The following is a 27,492-nucleotide window of genomic DNA, read 5'->3' as shown; positions in this document are numbered from 1 at the left end:
ACACACACACACACTCCTCAAAGGGAGAAAATATATTGAAAAGCTCACAGAGAATGATAGGCACTTGGGTATGTCTAAAGTAGGCCTTTAGATCATGGACTGGTGCTGTGTTGGCAGAGAGGATAGGGCACTCCAATCTCTGACTGGCTCTCAGGGCGATCGTGTCCCCTGGATTTACAGCAACAGAAAAAAAGGAACAAGTCCTGGCAATACACCCACTACATCATGCATTGTTTTTACTGCATAGTAAACAGGGATGGATTTATCTCTTTTCCCTATGGAAGGGGATACAGGGAAAAGAGAGAGAGAGAGGAGCTGTTGTCTCTGCCAATTTCAGACGCTCTCTCTCAAAAACAGACTTGTCTTTTGAACAGGGCTTGGTATGCAGCCAGGTTGACCAGGACTCTTGTCCCCTAGGCCTGTTTTTGCCAGGAACAAGTCTGTTTCCCCCTCTCATAATGTTAGAACTCATGGACATCCAATGAACCTGAATGTTGGAAGATTTAGGACAGATAAAATTACCGTATTTTTCGCTCTATAAGACGACTTTTCCCCTCCTAAAAAGTAAGGGGAAATGTGTGTGCGTCTTATGGAGCGAATGCAGGCGGGAGGCTCTGCTCAGCGCTCCCTTTAAAGAGCCGCGTGGAATGTGTGTGCGGCTCTTCGGGGCTTTTCCCCAAGGAGGAAGAAGGGCAGCCCTTCTCCCTCCTCGGGGAAAAGCCCCGAAGAGCCGCACACACACTCCACGCGCTCTTTAAAGGGAGCGTGGCTCTTGGGGGAGCCTTAGTCTCGCGCAGCCTCTCCTGGGCAAGGGGAGCCTTCATCCCCTGCCCGGGAGAGGTTGCGCACGGCTAAGCCAGAAGCCAGGACAGCCAGTGGGAACACTGCGCAGCGATCCCTCTTGCTGTTCTGGCTTCTGAGATTCAGAATATTTTTTCTTGTTTTCCTCCTCCAAAAACTAGGTGTGTCTTATGGTCTGGTGCGTCTTATGGAGCGAAAAATACGGTGAGTATTTCTTCACACAGCGCACAGTCAAACCATACAACTCACTTCCCCAGGAGACAACTGCCTTCTCCGGGAGACAGCGATGGCCACCGACTTGGATGGCTTTAAAAGGGGATTAGCCAGATTCATGGAGAAAGTAATCAATGGTTACTAGCCACAAGGGCTATGCTCTGCCTCCACAATTGGAGGCCGCAATGCTTCTGAATTTATGGAGGAGAGAGTGCTCTTGTGCTTGGGTCCTACTTGGGTTTCCTATTGGGGCATCTGGCTGACCACTGTGAGAACAGGATTCTGGACTAAATGGGCCATTGGCCTAATCCAGCAGGCTCTTCTTATGTTAAGGCTGGGCACAGAAAACAGCAGTAAGGGAGGTGATGCCTCTGAACATAAGCAAAGCGACTTGCCAGGGAATGACCACAAGCAGCCACAGGCTCCCAGGAAATCTTGAGTCTCAACATCTCTGCATTTAGAAACTAAACATTGGTGCCGGACTCCTTATCAGACATCTGGACAAATCTTTCAATCAATTGAGTTAACCCAGTGAGATAGCATCATTAGCACTCTTAAAAGAAAAGAAAAAACACATCACCAGAATTCTTCCTCCAGAGACCATGTAAATAAGGAAGCAACATTCACTACAGCAAAACCAAATCTGAGTATCTTTAAAGGCGCTGGCTTAATTTGACCTTATTTCAGGGTCTCTCTCTCTCTCTCTCTCTCTCTCTCTGCACGTGACAAAATCCATACTCTTTATATGATGTCTCAGGGGAGCATTATAAATATTCCATCAAAGGTAAAGAGAAGGAAGGGAGAATTCTTGGCTCAACCTGAAAGCCAAGAGAGCCAAATCCTCTCCTCCTTTTGCACCACAAGCCACCCTGGAGCTGCCCGATTTATTTCTAATTTACATCCAGATGAGCAGGAGGTAGAAAGGAGAGGATTCGGCCAGAATAATAAACCATTCCAGAACATTTGGAACATGCATTTTTTATCATTTAAATAAAATACTAATCTTGTAAGGAAGGGAGATAATGAATTGAACGGAGGAAGTTGAACCGGAGAAGAGGAAATGCCAGGAGCAGAGCACTTGGGGACAGCCATCATATCTCTCTCTTTGAGGAAGAGCTGCAGCTCGGTGGAAGAACACCCACTCTGTCTGCAGAAAGTCCTGGGTTCAATCCCAGACAGCATTTCCAGGTGCAACTGGAGACACCCCTGGAAACCCTGAGGAGCTGCTGTCAACCAGTGCAGACACTACTGAGTGGTTTTGACTCTGTATAAGGCTGCTCCCCGCCCTCTGTATTAAAAGCAAACATCCAATAAAGTTACAGAGTACAAGATGCTTAAGTCTTGTCCAACTATGAAAACCAGGCCTACTCTTTCTTCCTATTCTAAATTTCGCTCTTAGCACAGGAACAAAGAAAGCTACTCTATAACAATCCAGACTATCAGTCCATCTAGTGTTGTCTACACTGACTGGCAGTGGCTGTCCTAAGAAGTGGTCTCTCCCAGTTCTACCTGGAGTTGCTGGGAATTGAACTGTGACCTTCTGCACTCAGAGCATGTACTCTTATCCCTGAACTATGTCTCTTACCCCAAACAAACAGGAAACACATTGAACAAATTTGTAAAAGATGCTTTCATTCCGGATTGCCCTAACGAGCCATGAGTGTGTCTTCCAACTCTTCTAGGAGCACAGGAATGTGCCTTACACTGAGTCAGGCCACTGGTCCATCCAGCTAAGTATTGCCTGGACTAGCTGACAGAAGCTCCCAGGGTTTCAGCCAGTCTCTCACAGTCCTACTTGGAGCTGCTACTGTTAAGTTGTGGGTGAACATATCAGACGACACAGCGATTCTTCAAACAGCTCTTGTTTATTCACAGGCCAGGACAGAACTGAACTGAAGGGATCAGTCAGCCTGCTTATATAGAGCTCCAGTACAATATAACTGTAACAATTTTCTAAAACTATCCAATCACTGAACGTCACTTTCGATCCCTTATTTGCATAACTATCTACAGTATCCCCCTGCTGGCCCAGGGTGAGAACTTCAGTACATACCAGCTGGGGCCTTGGGCATTTCTACATGCAATCTGCCACTCAGCAATGGCCCTTCCTTATCTCACAAGGCAACAATTGCTCCCTGGGCCACCCCCTTTGCTGAGTGCAGAGGAAAAACACTGCAAGGAGGGTTCCGCCACCACCTCCACAACCAATGCTGAAATGGTCGTAAGAGAGGCATTTCAAAACTTGAAACAATTATTCCGATGGTGCTTTTCCACATTTGCTTTCTGTAATACCTGACTCCCCTGTTGGGAGTTCACACCCGTGAGAACAGCATTTGCACAAAGCACGTGCGGCTAGCACTGAACCTGCAAAACACAACGCGGGGAATGAGAAGCTTCCTCCCGCCACCCCTATCGCATGTGGGAAGCATCTGTCAACATTTCAACTCCCACGTTAGAGCAAGACAGCATAGCAGCTTCAGTTGCATCGCAGGGCGACGTTGGCTGCGGTCCACTTCACAGCCACAGTTCAGCTTGGCTCCATTGAACACCATTGGCAAGAGAAACACAGGACAGGGGACTGCTTAAACAAGTTGCAATAACAAGAGGCTGAGAAACCCACTTCCATGCAGGCTGTTCCTCCCACTCCACTGTGGGCTCCAGCCAAGTCTATGAAATGACTTGTTCCCTTCATAAGATGCATCAAAATCACACCAGTTACTTTTTTGGTTGGAGCAATGCACTGGTTATCTTTATGCAGCTGAAACCCAGCCCCCAAAGCTTATCATGATAAAGCAGCAACAACACAACTGCTTATTCAAACAAGCTTTCCACATGAATCATAGACTTGCAGAGTTGGAAGGGACCCAAAAGGTCTTCAAGCCCTTCCAATGAGCCTGATGTGCCTTCTCAGTATCTTCTCAAGAGACCCAGAGTTATGGCAAAATGTACAAATTATGGGCGATGAACTTTTTCTGTTGAGGCCCACGTGCCCCTGGGGATAATCTGTTGGGAGCCAGATGTCAGAGATGTGCAGGGCCAGAGCCACCTCCATCTCTCTCTTGAGGTCATCACAACCCCACATTCTCTTTCTCTCTTAAGGTCATCATCACCCACCTACACTCTCTGAATCGTATTTGCACACACCATCCATCCATCCAATGAATGTCTACAAGGTACTCTCAAATATTTATCCCGCAGGGAGTTGCAATCCCAAAAAACTGTAGGACACCAGGTTACAACATAGGAGTCTGCCCTTCACAGAGTAGACAATTGGTCCATCTAGCACTATATTGCTGACACTGACAGGCAGTGTGTTTCTGATGTGGGACATCCAGACGTCTCCTACCTGGAGATGCTGGGAACTGAACCTGGGACCATCCATATGCAAAGCAGATACTCTTATGCTGAGCTATGTCCTTATGAAGGTGATTCACATGGAAGATGGTGCAAGCTTGTTTTCTGCCACTCCAGAGGGGAGGACCCAATCCAAGGGTCTCAAGTTACAAGAAAAGAGATTCTGTCTCAACATTAGGAAGAACTTTCTGACAGTCACAGCAGTTTGACAGTGGAACCGACTCCCTTGGAAGGTGCTGGACTCTTCTACATGGGAGGTTTTTAAGCAGAGGTTGGGTGACCATCTGTCAGGGATTCTTTAGCTGTGATTCTTGCACTGCAGAGGGTTGGACTAGATGACCCTTGGGGTCTCATTCAACTCTACATTTCTATGATTCCAGCTTATTAACTCCCCATTCTAAGTTTGCCCCTCTCCTTGGGTGCTGGAGACCCAAACGGTTCTTCTCTATAGAATGAAAGTAAGCAGAACCAGCTACCATACTCCTCTGAGAGTATGTTGGGATTATCTGCCCTCTCTTTTGGAGTTCTTTCCTTGGGCTTATAAGAAGTAAACAAGGTAATGGGGGGGGGGAGGAAATCATCAGCATTTGCCAGTTCCTTGCAAAAAGATAGATGATCACACAGCAGAGGAAGTTAATGCCATCTTCATTTTTCTAAAGAGACACAAGGATGTCCTTGGATCCTCGAGGGAACGATCCCACTGATTGTATCACAGCCAGGCAGTCTCTATCTGATAACACACATGGCTAATACAGTCACGATTTAATCTTGAAGAGCCATCTCATTAGCCACCAACTCTACTGAATGCAGTTGCTTAATTCAATTGTGGAACATCCAAAACCTCACAGTTCCTTTTCTTTTCTGTGCCATTTGGAAGAGGCTTCTCTCTGACAAAGGTCTGTCCTGCAGCGTTCCCTTTAAAATAATGTCCTAGCCAATTCCCCTCAGCGGCATTAATTTTTGTTCTTGGTCTAATAATGCAAATGGCAAAAAAGTTTAAAAAATTGAAGGGTTTTTTTTGTGTGTGCCTCTAATTGATAGAAACAAATTTTGGGGACGCATGCAGACCCCGCTGGCCAATTCTCGAAAAGAACTTGTCATAGGAGACACATAAAAGATGAGCAAAAAAACCCAGCGATGGAAAGAAAACGACCGAAACACATCAAACAGGTTTCTTTAAAAAGATATTTTTTAATCAATGGCCACTTTGAGCATTATGGTGGGGAAAGGAATATCTGAAATCCCTACCTCTCTTTTAAAAGCTTTCTATGACTTTTGTAGACATTACTGCCCTGCTGAACGAGTTTCCAGTTGCTTATCCAGCGGATTGCTTCAAAGGCTGCCCCCCTCCCATCTCATACTGCGGCTCCTGGAGGGTATCTATTCCCAACCCCAATTCAAAAGGCAATTGCCCCACATCCAGCCTCCACAAAATGACTTGCAGGGCGAGCTTTGCTCTGGGCTGTGGAGAGGGATATATCCTGCTGAGGATCAAGGGGGCTGTTAATTTCAAACGGATCCTCGAGGTCAGCTGAGGTGAACAAACTCACACGAAGAACAGGAAACATGGAGGATAATTGTATTGTGAATTTCCAGTATTGCTTTCCAGTACTGGAGGCAGTAAGTCTCCAAATACCTGTTGCCAGGAATCACAAGTGGAGAGGGAGACAGTGTGCTTTCGTACTCAGGTCCTTCTTGCAGGACTCCTGAAAACATCTGGTTGGCTGCTGGATTAATGGGGCCTTTGATCTGATTCTGCAGACCAATTCTTAAGGCCCTATTTGAAGGAGATGCTTCTCTACAACTGCAAAATCCACTTGAGTGCAGAGGGGTAGCTGTTACGCATTTCCATGGCTTTAAAAGAGGACCACCACCCCCCCCGAGCTAGAGGCCATGTGTCTCTGAATATCAGTTGCTGAGAATCACAAGTGGGGAGCATGCTCGTCCTGCTTGCGAGCTTCTCATAGGTATCTGGTTGGCTACTGTGAGAACAGAAGCCTTTGCGCCATAACCCAGTGGCAGAATACATGCTTAGCACGCAGAAGGATCCAGGTTCAACTCCACAAATCTCCAAGACAGGTTGAGAATGTACCCTGCCTGAAACCCTGAAGAGCCACAGGTTAAGAACTTAATTCGTTCTGGAGGTCCATTCTTAACCTGAAACAGTTCTTAACCTGAGGTCCCACTTTAGCTAATGGGGCCTCCTCCTGCTGCTGCTGCGCCGCCGTGCGATTTCTGTTCTCATCCTGAAACAAAGTTCTTAACCCGAGGTACTATTTCTGGGTTAGCGGAGTCTGTAACCTGAAGTGTCTGTAACCTGAAGCACATGTAACCTGGGAGTACTGGGCTACATGGACCACTAGTCTAACTCAAATAAGGCAGCTTCATATGTTCCTAATGGTTTGTGAAAATCTTTTTTTAAAAAAAACAAAAAACCCAGAATGAGGTGTCAGGTAGCTGAAAGCAACTCCCATGGCCAGCTGCCCAGGAACCTACAAAGACAAGGAAGTTTCTTACCACCAGCTTTTTATTCAGCATTTACAGGGAGAGGCTTTGGAACACAGCCTCTTGGATAATGGCGTTGCTCCATGTGAGTCTCCACCTGCTCCCTCTCTCCCTTCATGTGTCCATGACAAGCGCCCTCTGCCTTTAAGCTCTTTGCTCTCCTACTTCCAAGGCTCACCGGGTTGGGGCGGGTCTGGAAGGCTTTCTAAAGACATTGTGTCCATCAGCTGTTGCCTCCCTGGTGCTTCCTCTTCCTCCTCCTCTCTCATTATTTTGCAACTATTCCCCTCACCCGCCTCTGAGCTGTGACCTTCCCTGTTGTAATTCTGAGCTGTCTTCCTCTTCTCTGGAAGGGTCAGGCTGGGGAGGCAGTCTCCACCATTCCTCCTCTGCCCAGTCCCTGACATCAGGCCACCAACGGGCATGCCCATCATCAGCGGAAAATGTAGTGGCACCTGAAGGGGGTTGGGCTCATAAAATAATATCATCATCATTATCATTATCAAGAGGAGCCCCTCTTTTGCTAGTCTGTTTCATGAATGCTTCTTGGTGCTTTTTGAGCATTGTCTTAGTAGTGAAGCAATAAAACTGCTCGCACATTTGCAAAGCTAAGCAGAGTCTGGTATTGTTTCAAACTGGACGGGGGCCTGTATGTTGAAATTCCTGCATTGCAGGAGATTAAGAGTAGATGACTCTCAGGGTCCCTTCAACGCTACAATTCTACAATTTCCATGAATCAGATCATTGACTCATTGTATAGACTAATATTATCAACAGTTTTCTGGATTCTCATTCAAGTATCCTTCCCATCTCTTCTACCTAAGAACTTCAACTGGTGCAGCCAGAGCTGAACTGCATGGGTGATGCTCTACCATGGAAATACATGGACTGGATAAGGGACAATAAACTGTGCTTGTTCCTAGGAAGATGAAGGCTCTTCATCAATTTCCCAAACATGGTTACCATGTTTGGGAAATTGGCAGATTACCTGTTCAGGATGGAGTTGCATGCCATCTGAAGCCCTTGCACTCCATCAACGGAGGCCTTTCTTTGTGTCCCTTCTCCATGAGAGGTCCAGAGGGCGGAAACACAAGAGCAGGGCTTTTCAGTGGTGGCTCCATGTTTGTGGAATGCTCTCCCCAGGGAGACTCACTTGGGGCCTTCATTACATACCTTTAGATGCCAGACAAAAACATTTCTCCTCAATCAGGCAGCATACAAAAACACATTATTTTAGGGGAAACTGCTTTGCAGAAATGACTATATGAAGCAAAATTGCACACAAAAATGAGTATGTAAATTCTCAAAGTCTGAAGAATTGTTAGGGTGACTTTTGAGAACTCAAAAACTGATGTGAAAGTATGGAGAAATGAAATCAAGATTTGGAGGAGGATGAGAAACTGAGAGAAACCAAAATTGGCAGAGGCACCCATCCCTAAGGAACCACCACCTCAGCTAAAAAACAGCTGGAGCTGGTGGAGGAAGAACACAGGGTCTTCATTTCATGGATCCTAAGGCTAAATTATCCTCCCTCCCCCACTCCCTACCCACTGCCACCCCAGATTGGAAATATAAAACAATTAGGTTCTCTAAAAATTTCAGAAGCGGATGAACGAAGGAACAGTCCCATTTTTGTCTTTGAAATGTAGCTCCCTTTCATTTTCTCAAAACACTTCAAAGACTTGTTTCCAGATATCTACATGTATCTCCTTGCTGCTCTCTTTTCTTCTTGGTGCATTTAAACCTTCTGATGTCCTTTTAATATTTGGAAAAGGAGTGCAGGACGCTTTAAATGCTCTTTTCCTTTTCTCAGCCAATACACCATTAGTATTCACACACACTTTTTGTAAAAAAAAAAGAGGAAAACCTCACACGTGTAAGAAAAATGGGATGACTTCTTTTCAAAAAGCCACAAGCTAGTTAACAGGCTAGAAGGGAGGTGATGGTAATAATAATAATAATAATAATAATAATAATAATAATAATAATAATGAATCTATTTCCTTCTACTGCTAGATTCTGCCCACGTAGGATAGAACTGCTTGCAAGATCAGGTAGAGGAGCATTTAGGCAGGGACAGCTCTACCACTGGGGAAAGTGAGGCAGCTGCCTCAGGCAGCAGTCATAGCTCCTTAGCTGGACACTCCCATCTGCTGGAGGACAGAGCTGGGCATATTACCCAGTTGTCTTCACGTCTGCTGCCACAGGTGCAGTGGAAGACACCAGAGTTCAGGTAACTGGTGTCCATTGGGACAAGATGAGTGTAAGGCAGGAGGCCAACAGTAGGGGGAGACAGAACCAATGATTACCAGTGCCAACTAATTCTAGTTTTATCCTCCTCTTCCTCCCTACAGAGTTCTATAAGGCACAATGCTGAGAGGGGGAAGAGGAAGGTGACAGCCAGAACCAGCTCCTTTGGACCAGGTGATGTACCGTATTTTTTGCACCATAACACTCACTTTTTTCCTCCTAGAAAGTAAGGGGAAATGTCTGTGCGTGTTATGGAGGAAATGCCTACGGGTGGCACGCCTACGGATTTCCCTCCTCTAAAAACTATGTGCGTGTTATGGTCGGGTGCGGTTATAGAGCGAAAAATACGGTAAGTAAGATGGCAGGCTGAAGGCAGGGTTAGGTTGGTGGAGCAGTGCCCCATTAGCTGTAATTGACCAGACCCCATGACACTCTGGTCAGCTTCTGTATATGGAAAGGGAAGGGAAGTTGCCATCTTTTCCTTCCTTTGCCTCAGACAGAAAAACATTCTGGGCTTGCCCAGGATTTGGATCAGTTCTAGCTGAAGCTATTCCATTTCCAAACCAAATTTGTTTCTTGTCAGTTACCAGTGAATTATCCATGCCTACGTTCACATTAAAGGCTGACTGGATGAGGTCAAATATTCTGCAACGTTTACTAGATATGGTGTTTATTACTTTTTTTTTTGAGGCTGGATTGTTTGCTGCTCTGAGTTCCTTTAGGAGAAAGGGTGGGATATACATCGAATGGCTAGCTAAATGAATAGAAAACATGCCCGAGTCCCACCACCAGCACCACGTGCAAGGGATCTGCCAAGAGCCTAGCATGACTGAAAAAACAAACCCCTCTGGGGCATCCCACAGTTAAGTTCAGCAGCTGTCAGATCAGCAGAAGACTAAAACAACCAGCTACTATTAGGGACACAAACCCAATTATTGGAAATGCTGTAAAACTGTCTTTAGTTATTGTACCGCCCTGCTCTGGAACTGCTAAAGGGCCTTCTCAGTAGTGGCGCCCATCCTGTGGAACGCCCTCCCATCAGATGTCAAGGAAATAAAAAACTATCTGACCTTTAGAAGACAACTGAAGGCAGCCCTGTTTCGGGAAGTTTTTAACGCCTGATGTATTATTGTGCTTTTAATTCTGTTGGGAGCTGCCCAGAGTGGCTGCAGAAACCCAGCCAGATGGGCAGGGTATAAATAAATAAATAATTATTATTATAAAAGAAGACAATGACAAAAATATCAATGTATTCCAGGGATGAGGGCTGTCGTGAGGATTAAACAAGGAATGGGGAGACCCACCTTGAGCTCATTGGAGAAACAGGTGGGAGGTGGAATATAAATGCAGTAAACAACCAACAAACCTCAGTCCTGGGGGCCAAATGCACCTTCCAGTCTACTCCGTTTGGCCCTTGTGACTGTCCAAGGGCCCTACACCTTTCCAAGCCACACCCTTCACCAGCCCTGATTTGCACCCTCCTTGAGAAGCATCATCAGAGTTCAAGGACATACTCAAGCTGGGCAAAAAGTGTCCTTGAATAATGCTTCTTGCTTGCCTGGATAGGTGGAGGACAGAGAGGGTGGTACACGTTTGTGAAGAATCTAGCCTACTGTACAAAGGTAACATTTACATTAACTGCAGATGGTGACAGCAGTCACAAAATTAAAAGACGCCTGCTTCTTGGGAGAAAAGCAAAGACAAACCTAGACAGCATCTTAAAAAGTGGAGACATCACCTTGCCAACAAAGGTCTGTATAGTTAAAACTATGGTTTTCCCAGTAGTGATGTATGGAAGTGAGAGCTGGACCATAAAGAAGGCTGATCGCCGAATAATTGATGCTTTTGAATTATGGAGCTGGAGGAGACTCTTGAGAGTCCCATGGACTGCAAGAAGATCAAACCTATCCATTCTTAAGGAAATCATTCCTGAGTGCTCACTGGAAGGACAGATCCTGATGCTGAGGCTCCAATACTTTGGTCACCTCATGAGAAGAGAAGACTCCCTGGAAAAGACTCTGATGTTGGGAAGGATGGAGGGCATAAGGAGAAGGGGATGACAGAGGACGAGATGATTGGACAGTGTTCTTGAAGCTACCAGCATGAGTTTGACCAAACAGTGGGAGGCAGTGGAAGACAGGAGTGCCTGGCGTGCTCTGGTCCATGGGGTCACGAAGAGTCGGACACAACTAAACGACTAAACAACAACAACATTAATTGCTCCACCCACTTTAGCCTCTGGCCCCGCCCACCACTGGCATGTGGCCCCTGGGAGGCTGCCCAGAAGGGTATGTGGTCCCTAGTTGAAAAATGTTCCTGACCTCTGATGTAAACAGTTGATTTTATACCAGGGGGAGGGCATTGCTGTCTGTCTCTATCTTGATTCATTTAGAAAACAATAATGAAAAGAAGTCTTGAGCATCGGCCATCTCAATGACAGCCAAGCTTCGTGGCGGCTTCTTATCTTCATTATTTTATGTACCGACTCCAGCAGTTTTCTCTGGTACGTTCTATCAAGCTCAGCCGCCACTTCTAATTTGCTGAATTGCTTCAAAGGTACTTAATTATCAGATAATTGACTTGTTCAATTCTTTTCAAATAATTTTTAAAAAGAAGATGCACTCTGGCAGGGGAGCTGCGAGGGTTCTGGGAACATTGGAATGATATTCACACAAAACAAAAGGAAATTGAAACGTATCGCCAAGGAACGTCCACTGCCTGGGTCAGCTCTCTTGAAATCTGATTTTCTGGGACCTTGACCCATCTAATTGGCATTACAGCTGGCAAACAAGGGAAATATTTCAAAAATACATTGCTACTCTACAGCAGATCATTTCCAAAATGATTTTAATTCACATTCAGGGAGAGTTGCAATGCTTTTAAAGCAATATTCAATAGATGTAGACAGTTTTTCTTCCTGAATTAACATTAGGGGCACACTGCAATCTCCCCCCCCCCCAAAAAAATAAAGTTTTACTTTCAGCATGTAAGAGTAAGGATCACCCTCAGAAAACCTGGAGCTTGTGTTTCTTTATGAGTCACTGTGCTGCCTGGTTCTCCTGATCAGTGGTGATATAGTAGTAAACTCTGAAATGAAGGAGCTCTTCATAACAGGCCCTGAAACCAGGCCACCAAGGAAAGTTTAAAAAATGCTGGCAATTGTGCTGATCCATTCTTATGCATGCACACACAGAGAACAGCACTACACAGCATAATACCCAGCTTATTAGGGTCAGTATGAATGCAGACCTATGCATAGTTTCCTAGGAGTCAGCTCCACTGAAGTCAGTGGCACTTCTGACTGCATAGATTTATCTTACAGGCTTAAGGTAAGTGGAAAGATCACAACGATGCTAGCGTCTGCCATCAAAAGAATGGCCTCGATGATGCTTAGATCCTTTAAACTGTCTACTTTTCTATTTAACTTGGCAATTTTATCTGTTTAGTTGTGTTTATATATTCCTGAACGTGGAGCACAAACCACAATGGTTGGTGGCTGATGCAAATAAACACCCCTCTATTTAAACTGCTGGCATAAAGTATGGACCTCATCAAAGAAAAGGGAAAGAGTATCTAGGCTTTGCTGGATCATTTCCCCAATTTCCTATATACTAATCTTTCACAAACAAATATTTCTTGCAGCAGTTCTCTCTCAGCACTCAGTCTGAGAAGCACTGCATTAAGGAATGGTTTTCCTTAATTAATTCCTCACTAACAAACATCTTGTAAATGGAAGTTGGAGTCAGGAGTGGGTAGCCTTTGGCCCAGGGGGAGAATGTGGCCCTCCAGCTCTCTCTGTCTGGCCCTCTGAACTCTCCCAGGTCATCTGCCCTTTTCTCACGCCACATCCCTCATTGGCCTTGCTTGACCCCTGGGGTGTTTTCAGCTGGCTGGAATGTGCCCTTGAACTCTGACCATGCCTTTTGCTTGTACAGTGGTACCTCAGGTTAAGTACTTAATTTGTTCCGGAGGTCCGTTCTTAACCCGAAACTGTTCTTAACCGGAAGCACCACTTTAGCTAATGGGGCCTCCTGCTGCTGCCGCGCCGCCGGAGCACTATTTCTGTTCTCATCCTGAAGCAAAGTTCTTAACCTGAAGCACTCTTTCTGGGTTAGCGGAGTCTGTAACCTGGAGTGTATGTAACCTGAGGTACCACTGTATGGATGGAGGATAAAGAAGTGCATGAGAGTGGATGTAGAAAGTTGCCCACTGTACAAAGGTAAATCTTTTCTTGCTCCGCCCACTTTTGCCTCTAGTCCTGCCCACTAACTGGCAATTACCCCTCAGAAGCTTACCCAGAATGGAATGCAGCCTTCAGGATGCAAAAGATCCCACAGCTCTGGTTTGAATTCTCCTGCTGGAATCCACAGGTGCACACTTTAATTTTATTTTGTAAGGTAAAAAAGGTAAAGGATGACTGGACAGTAAAGTCCAGTCAAAGGCAACTATGGAGTTGTGGTGCTCATCTCACTTTTAGGCCAAGGGAGCCACTGTTTGTCCACGGACAGCTTTCCCGTTCATGTGGCCAGCAGGACTATACCGCTTCTGGCACAACGGAACACTGTGATGAAAACCAGAAACACCGTTTACCTTCCCACCGCAGTGGTACCTATTTATCTACTTGCACTGGCGTGCTTTTGAACTGCTAGGTTGGCAGGAGCTGGTCCAGAGCAATGGGAGCTCACCACGTCACAGGGATTTGAAATGCCGACCTTCTGATCAGCAAGCTCAAGAGGCTCAGTGGTTAGAACCATATTGCTTTGTTGTTCTTCAAATAACCAAATAAAAGCAACCCACAGGTGCACCAACACTGCCCTTCTAGAATAATTTTCTAGAATGATTTCCTTGGATTTTCTGAAAGGGACTGTTGAATTCCTACTTGTTAGGCCCGTGGATGCTTTGCCAACATTTTAACTGCCGCCTTTAAAAAAATTAATCACCCCCCACAGGCCTCAAATAAAGAAGATTTGAAAGCCAGCCTTGTGAGCCCAAGACTCATTCTGTTCTGCTTTAATGATGTACAGAAAACTGCTTTTCAGAGCTCCCACGAATGTGGTGGAAACCACAGCGCCTGGATGGATGTAAAAGATGTAAGAGGACGGTGTTCATTATAAGATTAAAAGTTATGAGAGTCCAGGAACGGCTAAGCGACCTTCATTTGATTTATATCTCTTTTATTTTTATTTATATTAAGCCAATAGGAAAAGGGAGGAAACTCCACCCTTAGGCCTAAGAGTAAAGACAACAACCCATTGTTTGAGGTGGCCACCAGAACTAAAGATGTTGGAGAATTCCAGGGAAAATGGAAAAGGAAGTGGAAATTGCTGCAATCCGTGTGATCGTCTGCAGCCAGGAATGGAACTCAGCTGTATATTGATGGATCCTCTTCTTGCTTCTGTTCTGTGCTTTGCCTTGTACAAGCTTGTAACCGATAGAACTTTGTGTGTTTACATGTGCTGGTTGTACTATTCAATCAAAATACCGTATTAGCTTGAATGTAAGCCTCACACTCCCCCCCCCCCCAAATTACGACTGTGAAAAGTTAAAGTGCGGCTTAAATTTGCGACATTACAGAAACTGGCTTTTACGATATTGCTGCTGAAACAGACATACGGTAACACTGAACGGGTGTGAGTGCCTGTGGAATTTTAAGGGAGCAGCTTATATTCGGGTATTGTCTTTTTTTCAACTCCCCCCCCCCCCGCCGAATTTTAAAGGTGCAGCTTATATTCAGGCCAATACGGTAACAAAAATTGCAAATAAAAGAAGCAAGAATGGAAATCAGTTAAATGAATAGGATCAGCAATCCTTGACATTGTGGTTGTTTTCTACAGTGTACAAACGGATTGTAACAAATGACTGTTTTGACATTTCCTTCACATTAAATTGTATGCGAGTCATGCAGATGGCTACGTAAGGGTGGATGAGGCGATTGATGTGTTTCTGGCAGAAACCAAACTGCAGTGGAAAGGAAACAACGCTGATCCCTGCCCATAATGGAGTAGTTTGTTAAACCTAATAAGCCAGCCACCCCAGCAGACGCTACCATATCTAATTAGCAAGTAAATGAACACAGGAACTGACTCCTAAAACGTGAATCAGAAGCAGCCCAGAAAAACAATTCAAGAAACAGAAATAACAAATCTCAGAAAATGCAAATGTTGATATGTCATGAATCCTGAAGCTGCTGCCTGAAGGAAAACTAGGACCACCAATAATGCCTACTTAACACTAAATCAGAGGCAGGCACTGCATGTGGACCTCAGAGATGCAGCTTACAGCCCCACCTTCAGCTACAGCAGAGGGAATCTACATGAGATGCTATTGACACTACCATTCCCATCATCCCCAACCACTAACCAGGACTGACAGGAGTTTAAATCTAACAATATCTGCATTACACCATGTTGGCTACTCCTGAGCTGTTCATGAAGGAATCAGCATGTTTTACTAATAAGGACCCACTCATTCTACAATGGTGGGTCCTTATGTAGCCCCAAATTACATCATCTACACAAGAGGGGAAGTATCAGCAGGCCTGGGGGAGCTCCAGGTTTACAGAAACAAACATACTGTATTTTTCGCTCTATAAGACACACTTTTTCCCTCCTAAAAAGTAAAGGGAAATGTGTGTGCGTCTTATGGAGCAAATGCAGGCTGCGCAGCTATCCCAGAAGCCAGAACAGCAAGAGGGATCATTGCTTACGCTGCGCAGCGATCCCTCTTGCTGTTCTGGCTTCTGGGATTCAGAATATTTTTTTCTTGTTTTCCTCCTCCAAAAACTAGGTGCGTCTTATGGTCTGGTGCGTCTTATAGTGCGAGAAATACGGTATACCTCTGGGAGGTACATTCTAAGGGGCTGGAACTCCAAAACAGCCCAATGAATATTGAGAATGCTAATTTATTTCCCCAGAAACAGACCCCCCCCACAAGTCTCCCCAATAGGAAATGTGTCCTACAAAAACTTCCCTGAGCTTTCCACTCCAAGAAGAGAAAGTGGTTTTTCTCTTGAGGTTTTCCTTGCAGGTCATTGTCTGTCAACTGTGCTAGGAGCACAACCACTGTAGGAACATGGGAAGCTGCCTTATACTGAGTTAGGCCTTTGGTCCATCTAGCTCAGTACTGTCTACACTGACTGGCAGCAGCTCTCCAGGGTTTCCAGCAGGAGCCTCTCCCAAATCTGTCAGAGATTGAACCTGGAACCCTCTCCTTGCAAAGCAGACACACTGCCAATGAGCTATGGCCCTTCCCTGAAACAGGGATGACAGGCCAATTCTTTTACTAAGCATGAATCATTTGGCACAGTAAAAGTCCTTATTTTCTCAAGGCTTAATGAATTTTTTGGAGCCTTCCTCATTGCGGGAGCACTCCAAATTATGTCTCTTGCGGGGCTTGTTTTGCTCAGGCTATTGCTGCCGCTGCCTCCATCCCTCAATCAACTGCAGCTGATCTGCCACATTTCACGCTATTTACATTGGGCTCAGTATAAATTTCTCACACAGCGCCAAAGCTTTGCAGATTAATTCTGAGGCACTCAAGAGTTGCGATCAAACATGTCTGAAAGAGCTCTCCTTTGGTCTCCATATGTTCTCAGTCGCCACCGAGGTCTTAACAGACAGCCCTGCTCAACCACCCCATGATCTAGCCATTTAAACCTGTCAGAATGCAAGATTTAAAATATTTTCACTTCCTCATTTGCACACCAGCAGCTCGGTGCCTTTCAGTGTTTAAACCGACGATGTCTTCATTGCTTCTTTTTTAAGAAAAAACTTTCTAACAGTAAGCGCTGTTTGACAGTGGAATGAACACCCTCAGAAGGTGGTGGGCTCTCCTTCCTTGGAGGTTTTTAAGCAGAGGTTGGATGACCACTTGTCAGGAATGCTTTAATTGCAATTCCTCCATTGCAGGAAGTTGGACTAGATGGCCCTTGGGGCCCCTTCCAGTTCTATATTTCTATGATTTCCTTTTCATTGAATAAATGTGCACAGAAAACAACAAGCTACCCAGACAAGAGCCAAAATTAACCCCCATGAGCTTGCAAAGACTGCATCCAGAACTCTGTGGCTCAATGGGTTAAGCAAAGTTTACACAACTGGAACGTGTTACAGAGACTGTAGGTTTGAATCTCACTTCTCTTTCGTGGGAAGCGAAAGCAATAAACATCACCAGACATCTTTAACATTTCATCCTCAAATAATACAGAACTTTATAAAACAGGTATATGGGAGAAAGGATGGCTGGACAAACATATACAGTGGTACCTCGGGTTATGTACTTAATTCATTCCGTTGGTCCGTTCTTAACCTGAAACTGTTCTTAACCTGAAGCACCACTTTAGCTAATGGGGCCTCCTGCTGCCGCCATGCTGCCGGAGCACGATTTCTGTTCTCATCCTGAAGCAAAGTTCTTAACCTGAAGCACTATTTCTGGGTTAGCGGAGTCTGTAACCTGAAGCGTATGTAACCTGAAGCGTATGTAACCCGAGGTACCACTGTACATATTTTCTGGAGACCACACATGTTACAGTGGAATAAACAACAAGTGCCACATAACATGTACCTCCACACTTTTAGTATGGCAGCACCTACCCCCACCCACTGACATTAGCAGCACCCTCATTGTATTGTTTTGGTGCATATTAAGTGTACAGAGTGCTGTTGAGCTCGGGTCTTGCTTGTGAGCTTGCCACTGGGGTGCCTGGGAGAACAGGATGCTGGGCTAGATGGGCCAATGACCTGCAAGGGAGCTCTTTATGTACTCTGTGCTAACTCTGCTATCAGAGGCAGTATACCCCAGAATACCAGGTGCACAGGAAAATCGCTTGAATGATTTATTAGGGAAAATTGCTAAGAGAAATATGTATATTAAAAGAAACTTTCAGACAGACACAGACACAGACACAGACAGACACAGACAGACACACACACGAATCACTAACAGATGCAGAAAGGGCGTGAACCGAACTGAAGACTAAAAAATGAGAAAGAATGAGACTGAAATTGAGAGTTTCTAATACCGACACAAATCTGTTGCAGGAGGTGGAGTGGGGGACAAATACACAAAGGAAAATTGTTCAAGAAACTCTGTCCATTACAACACAGGCTAATGAAACTCCACAGCAGAAGGCTGGAAAGCACTAAATGGCATTACAAACAGCAATATAGCAAGAGAGTCATTAATATAGCAAAAGAGTCATAAAGCTGCTCTTTGTGGAATACTTGCACACTTGATCCTTCAAATCTTGCCATGCTCATTTTTAATAATGGCTCACAACCATTCAATTCACACATGTGGCCCTGAACATTCGAATTACAAATTAGAGTGACTGCATCATTTAGAAAGAGAATGGTCATTTTTCAGAAGATGGTAGTATTCAGTTGAAATGAATTTATTTCCTGTCTTAGCAATTTCAGTCCAACATTTGCTATCCACAAGTGCAAGGGCTTTTGTGCTACTGGGTAGCTGAGTTTTAATGTTATGCAACAGAAGCATGCAATGCACAATGAGCAGAAAATCATTGCACAACAGATTGTGCAACTGATGGTGCAACGAAGTAGCCAGCAACCTTGAGCATCAATGTTCCATGGGCACAAAATATTTCAATGGAGAATCAAGTATATTACTATGCGATTTTAACTTAGTGCTACATTGAATATAGCCCACACCATTTTGAGATACTTTAGAAATTATTATTCTTATTATTACTACTACTACTATTATTATCAACACCATCATCACTGTAGGTGTATTCATCACCTTCTATACAACCATCTTAAGGTAATGTCCAATAGACTATTTAAAACAGTTAAAAACACAAAACAGGAAATACATTTAAAGCATGCCTAAAACTAGCGCTATTTTTCTAGAAAAAGAGGTGCTGGAGCTCACCATGAACTTTCCCTTGTTCTCTTAGAATGGCAATGGCACCCACCTGAGAGGTGCTGGAGCCCAACTCTGGTGAGTTCTGACTGAAAAAAGCCCTTACTAAAACCATAGCAAATAGCTATACATGGCAAAAACCCATTTCCAAAGACTCATGGTAAAGAAATTGTAAAATCCTCTATGATTTAGCTACCATTCATGCCTAGGAGGTCACCTTCCACATATTATTTTTCATCAAAAACAAAACACCCTTCAGAATCAAACAAGGGGGTCCTTGAAGCACCACTATTTAAAGTTTGCACTCTGTTAAAAAATTGGCTCACCGTGTTGATCAGTCAACTGAAGCAGGGATAGGGAACCTGTGGTCCTCCAGATTTTTGTTGGATTCCAACTCCCATCTGCCTCAGCAAGCACAACCAATGGTAAGGGATGATGGGAGCTGTAGTTCAAAAGCACCTGGAGGGCCACAGCTTCCCTATCCCAAATTAAACTAAATATCATAATTAAATTAACTAAAGCTTCCAGACCCAATTCTTGTACTTTTGGGAGATGTGGGACTTAATCAGCAGCAAGCTTTTCATATGTTGGAACAGTGGCTCCGTGCCAAGCTATTATAAAGAAAAAGAAAAAACTTTAGCATTGTTTAAGGTTGTCTTTTTCTTTTTTTTTAAATGACATTTGGCTGCAGTCACGTCTCTGGTTGCCACAGTTATTGGGGCCTCTGGAGATGACAATGTCAAAGCAATAAAACAAAATTTCTTTGTGGTTTAATTTGTGTCAATTGATTTCCTATTTTTAATTAATAATTCTAATTATGATGCAGCAAATTTACCCAACAGACACAACCACTTTAATCAGAGCTCATTGATTGCAAACTGCAGACTGATCCGCACATTCCTGACACCATCGATTTCCTGTTGGGGAGGAGAAGAAAACAATAACGGGACTGACACCCTCGGCAGTCGTTTGCGCACCGGCAAAACTCAATGCTACGAACTGATGCATCCGACCTTAACAAATAAAAAGCCAGAGCATTATCTGCGGCTTTGGCGCTTCCCAAATTGAATTCCGCAGACTTGTTATGATACAAATTAGCGAGCCCTACCAATGAGACCAGCCTCAGAGGGAGCAAAGACAGGCCAGCGTGAATGAGCGCAGGGGACTTGTCAGATCTAATTTTCAGAAGTAAGGGTTACAAAACAGATTAGGGCCAAGATCCAAAGGAAAATGCATCTTGCTTTTGTTTCTTGAACATCTGTATGCCAAACAGCTTTTGGAACCAAGGGAAGTTTCAAAACCAATCTGCAACGTTCCATGGGGAATGTCTTGCTCAAAGAAATGATGATGTTGATGATCTCATTAGCTGATGGATGTCTTTCATAATCACCACACACATTTGGTTGCCCATAATCGACTCCTGCTCTGCCCCACCAAAGATAGCAAGAAACTTTTGAGTTGGTCCAGTTGTCATTTGTTCCCCAAACCAGTTTCTGTTACCTGCTTAGATTTTGACCCGCTGGAAACAATGATGGGCCTGGCCATTTTTTTTACGACACTGGCGCAACCTGCCCAGAGCACATGGGATGAGTCTGGTAATCAACGCACATATATATCACGCAGAACAAGACCCAGAAAGAGCATTTGGAGCTTTCACCTGTTTTGGGCCACCTTAGTTTCTTTCATGGGTGACAAGGCAATATATGACTACTGGTTACCTAGACAGCATCTTAAAAAACAGAGACATCACCTTGCTAACAAAGGTCCATATAGTTAAAGCTATGGTTTTCCCAAGAGTGATGTATGGAAATGAGAGCTGGACTATAAAGAAGGCTGATCACCGAAGAATGGATGCTTTTGAATTATGGTGCTGGAGGAGACTCTTGAGAGTCCCATGGACTGCAAGAAGATCAAACCTATCCATTCTGAAGGAAATCAGCCCTGAGTGCTCACTGGAAGGACAGATCCTGAAGCTGAGGCTCCAATACTTTGGCCACCTCATGAGAAGAGAAGTCCCTGGAAAAGACCCTGATGTTGAGAAAGATTGAGGGCACAAGGAGAAGGGGACGACATAGGATGAGATGGTTGGACCGTATTCTCGAAGCTACCAGCATGAGTTTGACCAAACAGTGGGAGGCAGTGGAAGACAGGAGTGCCTGGCGTGCTCTGGTCCATGGGGTCACGAAGAGTCGGACACGACTAAATGATTAAACAACAACAACAACAAGTTATGTAACAGCTATGCTCTGCCTACACGGTCGAAGGCAGCAGTGCTTCTGAATATCGGTTGCTGGAAACCGCAGAAAGGGAGAGTGCTCTTGCATTCAGGTCCCATTGCATCTCCTCAGCCGCTGTGAAAACAAGATGGGTCAATGGCCTGGCCCAGCAGGCTATTCTTATGTTCTTAAGCACTTGCCCCTGGAGTTGGCCCACCTGAAGCTGCACCAAGGGGTGATAGGATCCCAACTACCATCTCCTTGTTGTCCCTTGCACACATGTGCATTTTTCTGCAAGCAGAAACTGACAGAGCTACCCAGGACTCCCTGTATCTCATTATAATGTGCCTAGCTAGTCCAACTGAACCAGTCATACAACAGTAGATACAAGGAATTACTCAGGTGGCTGTTAAACATCTATTTAAATTTCTTGAACACTTATTAAACATAACCCTACATTTGCTAACTGTAACCATGCTGGTACCAATAAAGGACGCAGGAGCGTGTGACTTAGGTCTATTTATGCTGCTTAGTTAATGAAAATCTCGGTGCAGACAGCCAAGAGATAATGAAAGTAACTGTTGTAAGTTTGGTTGTAAGTCGTTTTGGGCAAGATAAAGTGGCTAACAAACAACAACAACAACAACAACAACAACAACTGCTTTTTCTCCTTTACGAAACTTGCTGCAAAACATTACAGCCTGGGAACTATATCTTTGTAATAGCAAAAAATATAAGCCACCCACCAAGCATTCATTTTTTATTCTAATGAGAAAGATTTCTAGCAGCAGTGGTATTTTCTGAAGGGCAAAGTAGACTGCAATTGGCTACTAAACTATATCTGTTTAAGCAAAATGAGACTAACTGGAGTTACTTACCCTGCTGATAAATGACAAAATAATAGAAGCAGACCAGTGAATAGTTACCATACACATTCACATAATATACTTGTTAATCACACTTCAGTTAGTAAAGCCATAGTGAGTCTGAGGGCTCAGTTCCTAAATTAGCCACGATGCCTCATTTTCTACCTTCACTTTCAGAGGCAGGTCCATTCGCCTTCTAGGGTGGGTGGCTTTGTGGGCAGGCCCCGGGCCTCCCTAGTAAACCAGATAGTCTGCCTGCCACCAAATTGGCCAATGGCAGCAGGACTTTGTGGGCATTCCCCTGGGGTCAGGACCAACTGTCTAATGGCAGCACTTGGCACGGTACCCAAGGCCAGGATATATTGTGGGCCTGCCAGGCCATTTGGCCTCTTTTGTTTCGCCAGTTCTCTCACCCACCCTCCCTCAATTCAGGGTTTTTGCAGATGCTACAACCTTGCTATGGACAATGTCGATTGTTGTATTCGGGGCTGGGCAGGAATTTTCCCACTTGGGCAAATTGGCACTGGCCATTTGGTTTTCACCTACCTCATAGCAATCGACACAACTTTGTAAAGTGGATAGTCATTGGGTGAGCTTAGATCTTGGGTGGAGGGGAGGTTGTAGTCTCCACCTGCCCCTCTATGGGTAAGGGTATACTGTTAAAAGGATCCAGGAGGAGTGGCTCCTGTTCAATGCTAGTGACTTACCACTCCTCCAATGGGGACCACTTGGGGGATGCCCGATTTGATATAGGTCACAGGGCATCCCTCCCAGTTGCCTTTACCCTTAGAGAAAATGCCAGCAGGTGGGCTAGAGTGGTGTACAGGGCTGCTTACCCCAATGCCTATGGCCAAAACCTTCACAACTGTAACCAATAAAGCTGTGGCCTTATTTGATCCTATAAAACCAATACAGTGGTACCTCGGGTTACATACACTTCAGGTTACATACGCTTCAGGTTAACCCAGAAATAGTGTTTCAGGTTAAGAACTTTGCTTCAGGATGAGAACAGTAATCGTGCTCCGGCGGTGTGGCAGCAGCAGGAGGCCCCATTAGCTAAAGTGGTGCTTCAGGTTAAGAACAGTTTCAGGTTAAGTACAGACCTCCGGAACGAATTAAGTACTTAACCTGAGGTACCACTGTATTCTGTGTATTGTCTAGTTATTTAATACCTAGGGAATGAGGTTGTCAAGGGGCCTTGACACACAATGAATACCAGCTGTTGGCAATCTTAGATGGGGAAAATGCTGTTGTGCTCATGCCCTGCTTGCAGGTTTCCCAGAGACACCTGGTGGGCCACTGTGAGAACTGGATGCTCGACTAGACGGACCTTTGGCTTGATCCAGCAGCTGGTCTCTTCTTATATTCTAGAAGGAGAGGGAGGATGCACCCCACTCTACTGCTGCCTGGATCAGGAGAGCTCTACCACTCTCTAAAATACAGTTCCATCACAAAAGAGCCAGTGTGGTGCAGTGGTTAGAGTGTTGGACCAGGACCTGGGAGACCAGGGTTCGAATCCCCACTCAACTATGAAGTTTATTGGGTGACCTTGGACCACTCACTGTCTTTTAGCCTAGCCTACCTGACAGGGTTGCTGTGAGGATAAAACGGGGAGGAGGAGAACTATATATGCCACATTGAGCTCCTTGGAGGAAAGGTGGGGTATAAATGAATGAATGAATGAATGAATGAATGAATGATAAAACCCTTTTGACTTGCCAAGGCAGAGGGTGGGATTTCCAGTCAATGTGAACTTATTTACCCTACAATTGCAAACAGGATGCCTGCTTATTGCTCACTTGGGATCTGATCAAAATAGCCTTCAACCAATGCTAAAGAAAGAGAGAGAGAGAGAAGAAGAAAAAACATGCCTCTCATTTTAGTATTCCTATTAAAAATAATTGTGTCTTGGGTATCCAAAGTAACACCGGTCTGGTGAAATTTCTTGGTATCTGTGTCACACATCCTTATCAGGGCTGACACTGGAAAATTAACTGCCACATATACAAGAAATGTGCAAATTGATCTGTAGATTAGATGCAGAGAAGCAGCAGAGTGGATTGTAGTCTGTTCACAGAGCTCATCCGCTGCAGCCAACCGTAGTCCGCAAAGATCTGCCCCATAACAAGCGTGTTAGTCTTTAAGATTCCACAAGACTCTCTAGGCCCCTCCAGATGTCCTTCCTTCTGCACTGAGGATGATTTGTGCTCATAATGCTAGATGCAATCCCGCTTTCTATACTATTTACACCTTCAAAGATTTCAGGGTGGTCATACTGCCCCATTTCCAAGCAGTGTGCTTCCTGTAACTTCCTGCTGAAATCCCATTATTTTTCATACCACAAATGTTTTGAAGTTCTTTTCTTCCCTCTTCCCTTCCACTCTAGTTCAAGAGTTGCCCCTCCAGATGGCCATAATGTGGCAACACTGGGGAAGCATTGCAGAACAACTGATAAAGCAGAACAGATCCACCACTAATGCCTTTTTATGATGCCAGGAATACAGAGCACACCTGCACAATCTCTAAACTATGGAATTGTCTCCCACAAGATGAAGGAATGGCCATCAACTTGGATGGTATTAAAAAGAGGGTTAGATAAATGATAATCCTCCCATTGGATACTAACCACAATGGCTATGTTCTACTCCCACTGTCAGAGGCAGTCTGTCTCTGAATACCAGTATGCCTCTGAATACCAGTTGTGGCAAACAGGTGGTGAGCAGAGTGCTTTCCAACAGGCATTGGGTTGGCCATCATGAGAACAGGATACTGGTCTAGATGGGCCTTTGTCCCTGACCCAGCAGCTTGTTCTCATGTCCTTAAGCTGTCACAGAGCACATGTGAGAGGAAGGTGCCAAGGTCAGTGTGTGAGTGACTTGCCACTGCTGGCATCAACCATGCAAAGAAGAGCTATCTTGCAACAGACAATGCTGCTCTTTTATTCCCATCTAACAGCAAAGGGCGAGAGTGCACAAAACAGTTTCTGTACATTATTATCTAGAATGAATAGCTATATAAATTCTTAATTGCTATACCTAAGGGGGGGAAGCAGAGCTATCTTGCTCATTTAGTTAGAATAAAACCTCAGTGCTTAACATCATCCTTTATCTCCTTCCCCAGATAAAGGATGATGCACTGCCAGAAAGGGAAAACATGCCTTCTCTCCTCAACTAATGCAGTTTCCGAAAAACTGATCAGCCAATAAGGCTTGAAGAAGCTATTATGGGGATGTGAGATCTCGGGGGTGGACCATAACTGATGACAATGACTCTCTTATCGTTGAATCTCTACTGTAGGGCAAGGGGATTTTTCAGAAATGGTCCATTCACCACAGGCATTGACGTTGGAATTTTTCACACAAGACAAGCTTTCGCTATATGCAACTCTCCACGCCAAAGTGCTCCTTGCCTGACATTGAAGGGTATCAAATAAAAATCCAACAGAAAAAAATCAACGAGAACTCCAGTTATAGACTCATTTGTACGTAAGGTTATTTCAATCAATAGACCGTCATACACCAGCAGAGAGAGTTATGCCATAACAATCTTCCAACAGATATCCAGAGTTCCAGAGCTGACATTCTACAAGGTCAGTCAGTGGGAACCATTGCTTTTTAATCAGGCAATTGATCTTGCTGTAAATACAACAAAATTAAATTTTATCACAGATGTTTCCCAAAAGGCAAAGGGAACAAAAAACATATACACAAATCAGGTGTTCCTCTGATTAGAGGAATTCTGCTTAAATCCCATTTCAGAAAAATATGGCGTGAAGAGCAAAAAACTCAACCTGTCCCAAATTAAAATGGGGGAAATGGTTGAGGGAGTTGGGGATGTTTAGCCTGGAGAAGAAGAGACTGAGAGGTGGGTGATTGTCATCTTCAAATATCTGTCACATGGGCTGTCACATGAAAGATGGAGCAATCTTGTTTCCTGCTGCTCCATTGGGTAGGACCAAAACCAATGGATTCAAATGACAAGAAAGGAGATTGCAAATAAACATCAGGAATAACTTTCTGACAAGGGCTGTTTGACTGTGGAATGGACTACCTAGGAAGGTGTGGAACTGTCCTTCATTGGAGGTTTGAAACAGAGGTTGGGTAGCCACCTGTCAGTGATGATTTTGCTGATTCCTGCATTGCAAGGGGTTGAACTAGATGGCCATTGGGGTCCCTTCCCTGGAAGAATATAGTGGTTCTATTACTTCCCTTCTCCACAAATTCGTTGAATATGACCCTCAGCAGTTAATCGGTATGCACTCCCTCCAGCTATACACTCTGCGTTTTTCCCAAGAATATGAAAGCACCATTTACTACGTCACTCAATCTATGCATTTCCTCATGAACCACAATCACGATCAAGAATGAAAAGGCAAGTAGGCATTTACAGCTAGCTAATAAGTCACCTTAAATCAGGAACAGCCAGTGTTGCTGGATTCCAATTCCTGTCAGCCTCAGCCAGTGTGACCAGTGATGAGGTTTTATGGGAAATGTAGTCCAACAACATCTGGAAGGAATCACATTGGTCACCTATGTCCTAATCACTAGCAAGCCTTCTTCCTGTTGACAAGCCACCTCTGGCACAAGGGGGAAAGGCACCGAGGTGAACCTGCACCACACACAATCCAATTTGTGTGATATGAGCAAACATCCTATCTAAATTTGTTGTAGAAGCTGGACTCAAACCTATCAATTCTGAGACTATTAGAAGGAAAGCAGCATAAATCAACATTGAAAAATATGTATCAGAAGAAGAAGAGGAGTTTCACTCCCCTTCAGGAGTCTCAAAGCGGCTAACATTCTCCTTTCCCTTCCTCCCCCACAACAAACACTCTGTGAGGTGAGTGAGGCTGAGAGACTTCACAGAAGTGTGACTGGCCCAAGGTCACCCAGCAGCTGCATGTGGAGGAGCAGAGACACGAACCCGGTTCCCCAGATTAGGAGACTACCACTCTTAACCACTACACCACACTGGCGTATCAGTGGATAATTTGAGGAGAAAGGAACAGAGATGTTTGGGGGTTTTTTTAGTCCATGCCTAGTACATAGCAAGAAGATGCTGAAACTCACAAAGGAAACCTCAGAATGGTACCACCAATCAGAGTATGTGCCACCTCTGGAAAGATTATGCCACGCTGACCAGTTGCTAAGCAATGCATCTTGGCCAGTCGACTTTTAACAAAAACAGAATTAACCCCTTAAGTTGGACACTAAATGATCCCTGCTGTTGAACTTCAGACAGAAAGAACACTCTGGGCCCCACCTATCAGCCAGGGGACTAAAGATGGATGGTTCTGTTGGTTTGCATATATTACTACAATCTGCTGCAAGCCACCTTGAGTATCATTCAATCAAAAGGCAGGATATAATTATTTCAAATAAATACATTCCCTCTCTAATTATATAGTAC

The 27,492-nt window shown here is 44.6% G+C and overlaps 1 protein-coding gene across 7 annotated transcripts in view; it reads right to left on the bottom strand.

Moving 5' to 3' along the window:
- MEGF11 (multiple EGF like domains 11) overlaps positions 1 to 27,492 on the bottom strand; it is a 336,636-nt gene that overhangs the window by 127,209 nt on the left and 181,935 nt on the right. The window lies entirely within an intron of this gene.

Source organism: Podarcis liolepis (assembly GCF_965112155.1).
Source record: "Podarcis liolepis genome assembly, chromosome: 14".
Taxonomy (NCBI): Eukaryota; Metazoa; Chordata; class Lepidosauria; order Squamata; family Lacertidae; genus Podarcis; species Podarcis liolepis.
Note: the sequence above shows the minus strand (reverse complement) of the source record. Positions and strands in the feature narration are given on the sequence as shown.